Below are 12,459 nucleotides of genomic sequence, written 5' to 3'. Positions count from 1 at the left end.
ACAGACCGATGGACAAAGTGAACGGACAATACATACTTTGGAAGATATGCTGAGAGCATGTGTGATGGATTTGGGTGGTAGCTGGGATAAACATTTACCATTGGTCGAATTTTCGTACAACAATAGCTACCACACCAGTATTTGTGCCGCGCCATTTGAAGCTCTATATGGCCGCAAATGCAGGTCACCGCTTTGTTGGTCTGATGCAGGTGATAAACAATTGGTTGGTCCCGATGTGGTCCAGGAAATCACAGATAAGATTGCACAGATCCGAGATCGCATCAAGGCGGCTCGTGATCGACAAAAATGCTATGCGTGTAACATCCGTCAAAAACGGATACCCAAAATCCGACCCGTTTTGAAATTCGGATCCTTACCTTGAAATTCGAAAGCTTCGCGAGATAAACAATCGTTGAAAGATCATTACCCTAATTTAAATCGTTATTGAAATGATTATTCATTAGTTAATCAATTAAATTAATTAAATTTACAATTTAAAAAGTTTTGTTCTTTTTATTTTTTTTTAGAAATAACCTATTGTTATAATAAAAATAAAGTAGTTAGTGATGGTAGTTAGGAAATCTAAACTAATAAGTAAAGGGGGCTATATTGTAACATGTTATAACTTCAATTTTAAAAAAGAGGAAACAAAAACATGTAGACCGCGGGATTCGAACCGGGTCTACACGTCCAACAAGCAACCGTACTTTACCACTCCAACACTTCCTTCTTTTGTGAACTAAACCCAACTAAATTACATTTTAAAGCCGAAAAGCTTGGAAGATTATGAATCAGAATTGCCGCCAAAAGTTGATAGCGAACAACCAGCCAAAGTCAACCTCCTTTCCTTTTTTCTTTAATTCGCTGACTTCGGGATTCGATTAATTCCGCGTTTCCAAATTTATGGCTCAATCATTCTGTGTTTCTATTTTAGTTATCAATCAAGAACCAAACCAAAAATCGTGGCTTTATACCTTCACATCGCCATCTATATAAACCATCACAAGGATTCCCTGTTTCGAACACCATCACACACCATCCTCTATCTCTCACTCTCACGGTCTCGAAGTTTGCCGGAGATCGGAGTTCCATAAACCACCAGTCACCAGAGTTGGAGGTCTCGCCGGAACCGGAGTCACGATGGAGTCACGACGGAGTCTCGTACCTGTTCATTTCGAAACCATGTACGGCGGAACTCGACTCGTCATTTTGTTCGGTATAAACCTTTTTCTTTTTTTCGATTCTATCCTTAATCACTTTTATGTTAATTTTGGGTAATATAAGAACCAAAGAAACAACAGTTAATGATCGGTTTGTTTTGTTTTTATGAAGAGGATGACAATGTTTTGTATTCTTATAAAATAAAACCAACGAATTCTTTTATTTTCTTTCTTTTATGGGGTTTGAATGTAGGAAGTAATTATAACAGTTTTGTTTTCTATTTTTCCTTTTTTTAAACGAGATATAATATATGAACCATAAAAAGATTATTTGTCCACTAAATAATTAACGATGTTTTTTTTTATTTCTTTTAACATTAGGGTTAATAGTGTGATAAAATATAACCACTAGGGATTATGTTTAATCTATACCCTTTTAACGAGTTCATCACGAGTTAAATTATAATACGCAAATCATAATTATTAGGATTACTTATTTTAACCAATAAATAATAATGCATTCATTATATGATATTCTAAATACTTAGGTTAATCGCTCTTGTTCGTTCTCTTGGATTTTTCACCACCTTTACTCGTGCGCTATTACAAGAAAACGCAACGCAACCAATGTGAGTATACTCGATCCCATTTTCGTTTTAAACACATTTGGGTGCAACATGTATTCCATATTCAAATTACACAACACTTGAGTCTTGTTTTTATCACACTCTATCCACATTTAAACATGAAACGATTCGATGCTTGTAACCCCACATTCTATGCAACTTGAACGATATTTGAATGCAACTTCAACACTCTTTGAGTGCAACTTCATTTGGATGCAACTTTATTTGAATGCAACTTCAACACTCTTTGAGTGCAACTTCATTTGGATGCAACTTTATTGAATGCAACTTCAACACTCTTTGAGTGCAACTTCATTTGGATGCAACTTGAACGATATTTGAAAGCAACTTGAACGATGTTGAAAAGTGGTAGCTAGTGTCATTGTCTTCATGTTGGATATTGAGCAACTTCAAAACTTGTTTTATTCTACTATGCTATGTATCAAACTTGTATACTCGCCAACTTTTTGTTGATTTTATTTTAATACATGTTGCAGGTTGATAGACAAGATGATGAAGAAGCAAGTTAGGGTGGACTAGAAACTCACCTAGAAAATAAACTATGTTTGAAATTTGATTTATGTTTTGATCATGTTGAACAATGTATGACATTTTAGTCATTTATGAAATTTGATTTAATCAATATTGTCACAATTAGTGTTATGTTGTTTTGAGCAATTTGTTCGTCTCATCCCGATGTTTCCGCCATCGGTTGGGGTGTGACAATGCGGACCGAAGAAGGAAACCTCAAGAGTTTGAGGTGGGTGACATGGTTTTGTTGAAAGTATCACCCTGGAAGGGTGTGGCACGCTTCGGGAAGCGTGGAAAGTTGAATCTGCGGTATATTGGTCCATTCGAGATTCTGGAAAGAATTGGGTTAGTAGCATACAAGTTGGATTTACCTGCCGAGCTGAACGGTGTTCACGATACATTTCATGTATCAAATCTGAAAAAGAGTCCAACGCAAGATACTGTTGTCATTCCCGCAGACGAGATTCATATTGACGACACGCTCCATTTTGTCGAAGAACCGGTTGAGGTTACGGATTGGAAGGTGAACAAAACCCGTCGGAGCAGTGTCAAACTCGTCAAGGTTCGTTGGAATGCAAGACACGGTCCAGAATACACCTGGGAGCGTGAGGACCGAATGAAAGAAAAGTAACCCTACTTATTTCCCAAGACCCCTGCAACTAGAAGTAGAGCCTAAAATTTCGAGACAAAATTTTTCTAACGGGGGGAGAATGTGACAACCCTCACCAAACCAGGTATCCGTACAAATTAATTAATATTTAATTAATGCTGAATTACTGTGCTTGCTTACAATTGTGGATAAACTGCTACGTGATTTCTGATACATACATATACTTGCATCATACTTATTGACGTCACTCCATTTATTTACACAGAACTATAGTGACAAAACTTGATGCACAATAGCACAGTAGCACAATGAACGGATAACCCAGTAAACGTGCTGACATAGCCAGCACCAGACAGACACTGTCTCTAAGGCCAGTATGAGCCGGGAATAGTTTACTACACTAGTAGGGAGTGTAGGGAGGTGAGGATTGTAGAACTGCGTCACTAGGTGATAGTTATAGTGTCCGGATGTGCCTAAAACATGTTCTAATTACAAAATTTTGCACTTTAATACAAAATTCAGCATTTTATTTAAGGACAATTGGATTTTAACACCTCTAACTTTGAAGAGTTGGCCGATAACACCCGCAACTAACACTTTGATCTGTGACACCCGAAACTTTTAATTTTGTTTGTCATTTCACCACTCAGTTAAAAAATGACTAACTGAGTTAGTCTTCCATCCTACATGGCATCATTAATCCTACGTGGACTATATGACGTGGCTAAGACATGTTATAAGAAGCAAAATGTGAGGGACCCTGGCATTGTTCATCTGTTCGTTTTGGAGGGAACGATCAAGGAGGGCGACAATGACCTAGCTTCTCAACAATCAACAATCCATCAAGTTTAAACAACGATCAAGGTAAGATTTCACAAGAACTTGTAGATTATGCAATGGAGGAAACGATTGATGTTATGCTTTGGTATGGTGGTTACATTGAGTTAGGTTTTGGTGTACCACAGTATGTTGGGGGTGAATCTAGGTTAATTAAAGTTGATGTAGACCACATTTCATACTTTGAGCTAGCAGATTATGCATTGGAAACGAAATGCTATAAATCAAGGAACTTTCATATGTATGGGTTGGATGCGGATGATGGTGAAATTAGGCATTTTGGTGATGATAGAGATGTGTTGGAGTTGGTTAAGAAGGTTTCTAGTTGGAGTGAAACATTTATGGAAGTATTTGTTCAAGAACGTCAATTGAGTGCACCTGAAGCCCACCCCAGTTCTATGCCAATTAAGCCTGATACCCAGCCCAACCCTGTTACCCAGCCCAGAACCCTGTTACCCAGCCCAGTAAACCTGAAGCCCAATCCAGTAAACTAAAAGCCCAATCTTCTAGGGTTTCCCCTGGATGCAGCTCTAACTCAATAGGTAAGCAAGCAGACAAGGACAGTGAAGATAGCGAGTTCATCGTGCAAGATGAAGAGTCAAATTCTGATGATGAAGATTATGATGAACTAGTTGAGACCAGTGATGAAGAGGAAGCTGCAGCTGATGTACATGGATTAGAGTCAGACAAAGAGGATGTTGATTGGATACAGTCACAACATGCAGTTAGAGAGGCAAACAAGATACATTTGGAAGCCAAAAAGAAAGTGCTTGATGAGGTAGTACATGAAAGACAAACAGAGGGTAATTTGCATGAAACTGAGGGTAATTTGCATGAAAATGAAGAGGCAAGGGTAGATGGAAACAGTAGTTACGAGGAATCTGACGGGGACATTTTAACACCTGGTGATAGTGAGGATGATGATATCAGGGGCAAGAAGTACAAGGAAGCAGTCCCATCTGTAGGTGAACATACAAATTGGAAGAAATTTATTTGGAAGGTGGGAATAAGGTTTGCATCAAGGGAGGCCTTTAAAGAGGTAGTGAGGCAGTACTCAGTAGCTAATGGTAGGAACTTGTACCTTGCAAAGAGCGAAAAGACTGCATGTGGCCGTATTGTTGTCAATTGTTTTAAAGGGTGTTCATTCTTTAGACATTGTTCACTTCATAAAGGGAAAGAGTGTTACTTGGTAAAGAGAGTGAAGCATACACATACCTGCCAAAGAAACATGGTAAAGAATAGACAGCTAACTGCAATGTTCATAGCTAATGAGTTCCTGCAAGAGGGACCCTCATGAGGATCCCAAGAAACCAGGCAAACTGACTAAGCATGGGGTTGTAATGACATGTGGGATTTGTGGAGAAAGAGGTCACAACAAGAGAAAATGCACAGTTAAAGGTGAACTCAATATATTCAGTTGGTTTATTGATTATATGATTGTTTCCTAAATTTGTTTAATGTTAACAGATTCTCAAAATGCGGCAGAAATCGGAAGGAAAAAAGCAAGTAAAAGGGGAAGGCCAACTAAAAGAGGAAGGCCAAGTAAAAGGGGAAGACCAACGGAGAAGGCTGCAGTTAGTTAATATGTTATGAATGGTTAACGGTTAATCTTTTGTTGGTTGTGTAATGACTATGTAAACTTATGACTATGTAAACTTATGACTGCTGTGCTGAATCTTTTGAATGGTTAAACTGGTTAAACTCATTTTGCAGTTAACTTATGTCTGCACATGTATGGTCACAGGGGTAGAATGGTCATTCTGCAGTTAACTTATGTCTGCACATGTATGGTCACAGGGGTATAATGGTCATTCTGCAGTTAACTTATGTCTGCAGTTAACTTAAACTCATTCTGCAGTTAACTTAAAGTCATTCTGCAGTTAACTTATGTCTGCACACTTGTTTTGGTCTGCATATATGGTCACAGGGGTATAATGGTCATTCTGCATACTCTGCACACTTGTTTTGGTTTGCACATGTGGTTTCAAATGGTCTGCATGGTCTGCACACTTGTTTTAGTCTGCATATATATGGTCACAGGGGTATATGGTCATTCTGCATATATATGGTCACAGGGGTATATGGTCAAATGGTCTGCATGTGCTATATTGTTTTGGTCTGCACATGTGGTTTCAAATGGTCTGCACAATGGTAGTTATTTACTTGTTTTGGTAGCTGTTTACTTGTTTCAAATAGTCACATAGAGTTTTCAAAGTCAAAGTCTCTTGTGGTCACAGGGGTTTTGGTTTGCAAATGGTCTGCACATATGGTACATTCATTCATGTGTTCAAATAAAGACATCAAAGCCCAACTTCACTACATTCATTCATGTGTTCAAAGAACGTACAATCAAAAACAAGTTAAATTCGATACACTACGTAAAACAACATGGCAATGATAACAAACAAACTAAACACAAACTGTTGCTTCAACATGAATTCTTTCGCACAAATTTGTCGTTTCAACATATTGTTCTCTTGAGATAGCAAGTTGTTCCGCAATTGCAAATTATATTCATTCCCGGTCATACCATCACTTCTTGTAACTGCACTTGAGCTGCAAGTTGAATGAACTTCTAATAATTTGTCGAAATCTTTTTTCGACATAAAGAACTTGCATTCGTCTCGCTACAAACCAACATCATGTCGTCAGTTCAAAAACAAGTTAAATTCAATACATGGATACCCAAGACTTACCGGCCATTGTGAGCAACCGTAAAATTCAGTACCACATCGAACACTTCTCCTTCCTGCTACGCGAATAACAGCTCTAATCTCGTGATGACAATACAACTTCCCATCCATGTCCACCTTGAATATTTTAGGGATTCGGTTGGTATTACATGAAGAGTTGGAAGAAGTAGACATGTCGATCAGCCAATAAGTTGAAGGTTTGCTCTGATCTCGTGATGAGCAAATTAGGGAGCAAATTAGGGTTTGGATTTGGGTCGATTCATGCGTATGGCCTTAATTTAGGGTTTCCCTTGTTTGTGCAGGGTTTAAATCGAAGAAGAAGATGGCTTTTATACCATGAATGTGCCACATCTGCAATTATAGTCCACGTCATATAGTCCACGTAGGATTAATGATGCCATATAGGATGGAAGGACTAACTCAGTTAGTCATTTTTTAACTGAGTGGTGAAATGACAAACAAAATTAAAAGTTTCGAGTGTCACAGATCAAAGTGTTAGTAGCGGGTGTTATCGGCGAACTCTTCAAAGTTAGAGGTGTTAAAATCCAATTGGCCTTTATTTAACTAGTAAAGTGCAAAAACATGGGAAAATAAAACTAGACACTTTCCAAAGTGTCGGGAATAAATTGTGTCACTTAAAATAATATTAAAGACACTGTAAATGCTTATTAAGCACATTAACGAATCAGTATTCAACCAAACAACCGGACTTTACCCGGAACATAAAAATATTGTCTATGACATAGGTTTTCCTTTCCTGAGTTAGTTAGGGTCCCCGAATACCCTAACACCCGTTACAAAACATAACACACTAGTAGCTAGTTTAAACTCCTAACTAAACAAGCTAATCACTAACTATCTAGTTAAATTCCAACTAAATACCCCCCCTCTAACCGAACGGTTCCCCAAGGGGGACACCATCCACAATTTTGATTATTTTAATAGCCCATGTTCCATATCTAGATTACACATTATTTGTTGGACAAAAGCACAATATGGACTATAAGTGTACTTAGAGGATAACCATCATTCACTTCACAAACCACAACTCAAAATTGATCTCTCTCCCTCTCCTCTCATCACTCTCGACCGAGAGCTCACACCCACCCATCATCACTTTCCAACTTTGATCTTGCTAAAGCACATACAATCCAAGGTGCTAGAGTTCATACGAGGAGACCCGGTGCTTTCGGAATCACAAGGACCTCTCTACATCGCTATTAACCACCTAGTTTTCGCTTTGATTCTTCCCTAGCCTTGAGCTAGTTGTAGGTGATTCTAAACACCCTCTTGATCTTGTCTAAAGTGGTTAATAAGAAGTTTAACGGATAAAAATCAAGAACATGCGAAAACAAAACTAAAAGTCTTGTAAGAAAGATGAACATGATGGTTAAAGAGTAAATAATGGTGTAAAACTCATGAATCTTGTTTAGTTATGGTTATTTTATGTTGTTGGTTGCTAGTAGTGGAACAGATCGTCATCTAACCACGCTAGATCATGTTCATGGAACATGAACTAGCATTATGTTAAGTAGGAAAGATACAAGATGACGAACCCTTTCATACATGAACATGAACTTGTGTAAAAATGATTTTTCTTGCAAAATAGAGTTTTAAACTAGTAGATCTAAAGATCTACAAGTGGTATTTTCGAAGAACCAAGTGTAAGATGCAAATCATGTTTAAAAGCCAGCTCTTCAGGAACTAAAAGCATTTTTGTGAACAAACAAGTGTGTAAACACTTGTGTGACAAAAGGATTTAACAAAGAAATATTTTTGTAATTTTTGACTAAGAAGTTGTTAAGATGCCTTTTCTTTAAAAATAAATCTTTCAAGAAACCGATTTCATTTTTAAAGATAGAAAGACCTACTAAAAAGGTTGGAAGGTTACTACATATTCTTATACAACTTACAAGTTCATGTGTTTGCGATTTATACTTGTTTTGACTAGTTTAATGTTTTGATATTGAATATTGATGATTGAAAAATTGATTGATTGAATTTTGAAAAGAAAATGATACGCTAGTAAGCGTGGCCACCTCCAGTTACAGAGGAAACTCTGGCAAAATTTTTCCAGAAATATAACACTTGGAAATATTTTTTTGTAACAAGTGTTGTGAATATATTTTTTAACTTGTTTTCCAAATAAAAATTCACCATGAATTTTTATTACAAAATAACCAAGTGTCGGAGGTGGATTTTCGTAAATAAAACTTGTTAAATATATATTTAGAATATATATTTTCCATAGTAATGCTTGTGCGATTTTATGATTATTTTGTGAACTACGTAAATATTATTTTTAGAGTAAAAATAATATTACTGGAATACACTGAACAGTAACGACTCCAAAATAATACTAACGCCCTCACAATAAATATTTAAGTTACACCGGTATTATTATTACCACACGAACCTTAAAATGTAACTTATGTATTTTCGGAAAATACTCGTAAGTGTATATTTTGATAAAGTATTATTTTGGGAATTATACGAAGCAAAATATAATATTTTTGGGAAAATATGTATATTTTGGAGATAAAATATTCTAGACAAATAAAATAAAATATATTTTATTAAGTGAGACTTAATAATTTATTTTTGGAATTATAACAACGCACATGTATTGAAACCCCCATCCTTGGGAAGGAATATAATTACTAAATAATTAAGAAGTGTAAATACGAAATAGTTGCCTAACTATTTCCCTAAAACTCAAAACTTAAGCTAAGGCACGGCCGTCCGTCTAATAGAAGTTAGTACGTGTAGGTCGTCACGCAGCAGGTTGACTGGGAGATTACTATTTCGAGAGGCACTTCAGTGAGTTCATGTCCCCCCTTTTCTTTTAACTGTTTTCAGTTTTTATACTTCGGGGGTGAAATTCATGTTACTATGGTTGCGAATACTTTTTACATGGTATGGTTAGCGTAAGGAGGATTACTACTTAGATCATGTGAGTGGGTAGGTGGGAACTGGAGGCCATTAATCCTCATTGTAGGACCGAGGGTCTTTAGCGGTAGATCTATCTGGGTGTAGCGAGCCCAACCCCAGGCCCAACAGTACGGACCTCGGGGTGACTTGGTACCCGACGCAAAAATCTGCTAGGTTTGAGTCTTCCTACTGCACTTCACACATATCAATGGCCTTGCAAACCATTGGTGATCTCTTTATTTCCTTATTTGCTACATACCAGGGATTTTCATATTACAAAGGTTTTACATACTCACTTACACATGAACTCGCTCAATAATTTTTGTTGATTTTTCCAACTTACATGTAGTTCAGGGAATTAAGGATCTGGCACGGTATGCTACGTTTTCACGCTGCGTAAGAGTTATGGGATCATCCAAGTTTAGGGGTTGTGGCTTTTACCTGGACGAGACACAGTTCTTAAACTGCATCTATTTTATGTCTGTGGTTATGTCTTCTGAACAATGTTTTTATATTGTTATGTTGTAATTCCGTTGTATGTGTCGACATTTTAAAACTATGTTGTGGTACTTTTAATTTAAAACATGAATCAATGGATGATCTGCATGGTTTTACTTTCATATAGCTTTGTTGTGATTAAGCTATGGTATTAAGAAGTGTAACAACTATCATTAAAATTAGTAATTAGAATAATAATTAGTCAATAAGGAAACCTTAATTGAGACACCCAAGTAATTCCGCACTAACCCTAAAGTTTCCGGAATAATCGGAATCAGGATCAGGGCCCCTAAAACTCAGGGGGGTTAAACCCTATTCGATAATTATCTTAAATTATGCGTTGTATATACTGAATTTCGAATGTTGTTGATTCACCAAGTCTATGCCACTGACTAGGCTAATCTACAAGCTAGGCCGCACCTTTACGGACCGTAAGGGTTAGTCCTTACGGACCGTAAGCCTACCAGCTTGCCTTACGGACCGTAAGGGTTAGGTCATACGGTCTGTAAGCAACATGAAATTTGGGCTATAAATAGCCGACCTTGGCATTCGACTGTTGGTGTTAAAACGTCGATCGAATTCGTTCTGTACATCGATGTTAGGCTGTTATATCACAAATTAAACACACACGATCACGAAGTGCTTCCGCGGAACAGGGTAATTACTCGATCGCTATTACGATTCAGTTTCCGAGATCAATATATCCAAAGAATGTTTAAGTGCCGCCCACATTGGGTCATACTTTGTCGTTTATCGTTAATTCGATGAATGAGTTTAAGTATTATACTTTGTCGTTTGTCGTTAATTCGATAAATGAGTTTAAGTATCGCACTTTGTCGTTCATTGTGAGAATTTGATCTCGTGAGATATCGTGACTGTTGTTTTGATCACTAACCCTGTTTTGTGTGCATTATTATTGAAATTAGGTTAACAGGGCTAAAATCATATTCTGTCAGTACTAAATCTGCAATGTGAGTTATTCTCTTTTTATCAAATGTTTTACAATACTCCAAATTATTTCCAGAATTATAAATTACAGTGATTAAGTTTATGTAATCACCAAGTTACAGCCGGTATGTGGGGTATTGTGCACTTTACTTGATAATCGTCACCATTGGGGCAGCCATTGGGTGATATGACCATAATCACAAACACCATTGGACAGGTGGGCCAATGGGTCGAGTGGTAAAGTACTGTGGGTAGTTGGTTGATATCAGAAACATTGTAAAAGATCTTAACACTGTGAATTATAACAGATGTGTCATTTTCAGCAACTAGAATAATTCACTCAGTATTTCCCCGCTGATAAAATCTTTTCCAAACATGTTTCAGGTGATCTGCTGTAATTCAGGAAAAATGCAAGGGAAGCATTTCAAGCTTAAGATAGTGGCTCAGTATAAAATAAAGAAATGTGTTTTATCCAGAAAATCTTACTATTGTAAATTATCCGGGTTTTATCCCAAATTGTGAAATAAAATAACCGGGAAAAGTTTTTAGCTTAAACGATCCTGTAAATAAAATTTCCGCTGCTAAACTCACAATAAACAAAGTACCGCAGGATTTCTGTCCTGCGGCTCCTGGAACGGGTCAAACCGGGCCGGGGGCCGTGACAGAAACAAGGTGGTATCAGAGCCACTAAGTTAAGCTAATTAAGTATTTAAAAGATACTTAATTTTTCCTGATTACTATTACGTGATTATGTGTTTATGTGCTTTTAAACTGATTATTTGTTAATTACAGTATGGGTAAGCAAAAGTTACAAGATATCTATCTTAAACTAGATAGGTCAGTCTACGAAGAAGGAAGTTCGTCTAAAACTAAATTTTCAAAGCTCCCTACAATTCCTGAAGAAGGAATATTTGTGCAAAAAGCGAATTATGAATATCCGCTTTCTCCTAGAAAAAGGAATATGATTATTAAGAAAAGTAAGGAGCAAATCAGAGAAAAGAAGATTAAAAAGGAAACCCGGGAGTTAATTAAGAAATCACCTTGGGAAGATAAACTCGATGAAAAATGGGCAAATTTGTATATGTTAGCCACTGTGGCAGAACATGCAAATCTTTAGATGCCCTACATCTAGCAAACAACACTTCCCAATAAGTAAATAAATAAAATTTAGTAAAATAAATCTGAATATGTTTTCCTGTATTTTGTACAAATAGTGTGCAATAAAACTTCCATGTTTAATTGTTAAACTTTGTTCCAAAGTTTTAACTTAATATGTTTGTGCATTTTGCATATATGCTACACAGCATGAACGAGATATCTGAAGCTTTTCAGAACCTCAATCTTTACCCGGTGAATATAGAAGTTTCTCATGAATTTACTGGATATTTTGCTGATGTGGACAAATCTGTAAAATTTCCTACTCCACCATTGACCAAACCAAAAAGAAAGAAAAAGAAAAATTATGTGTGGGGAAGCCGTATACGTAGGAAAAAGCCAGTTACAAAACCTCCTAGAATTAACGACCCTTTAGGAAAAGGAAAGGCAATTATAATCCAGGAAAACCCTAATCAGCAAAAAAGGGAAACTGAAGCCAATAAAGAGTTTAGGCAAATGGAGAAACAGTT

This window comes from Helianthus annuus, chromosome 4, assembly GCF_002127325.2.
Source record: "Helianthus annuus cultivar XRQ/B chromosome 4, HanXRQr2.0-SUNRISE, whole genome shotgun sequence".
NCBI classification, from domain to species: domain Eukaryota; kingdom Viridiplantae; phylum Streptophyta; class Magnoliopsida; order Asterales; family Asteraceae; genus Helianthus; species Helianthus annuus.
Note: the sequence above shows the minus strand (reverse complement) of the source record.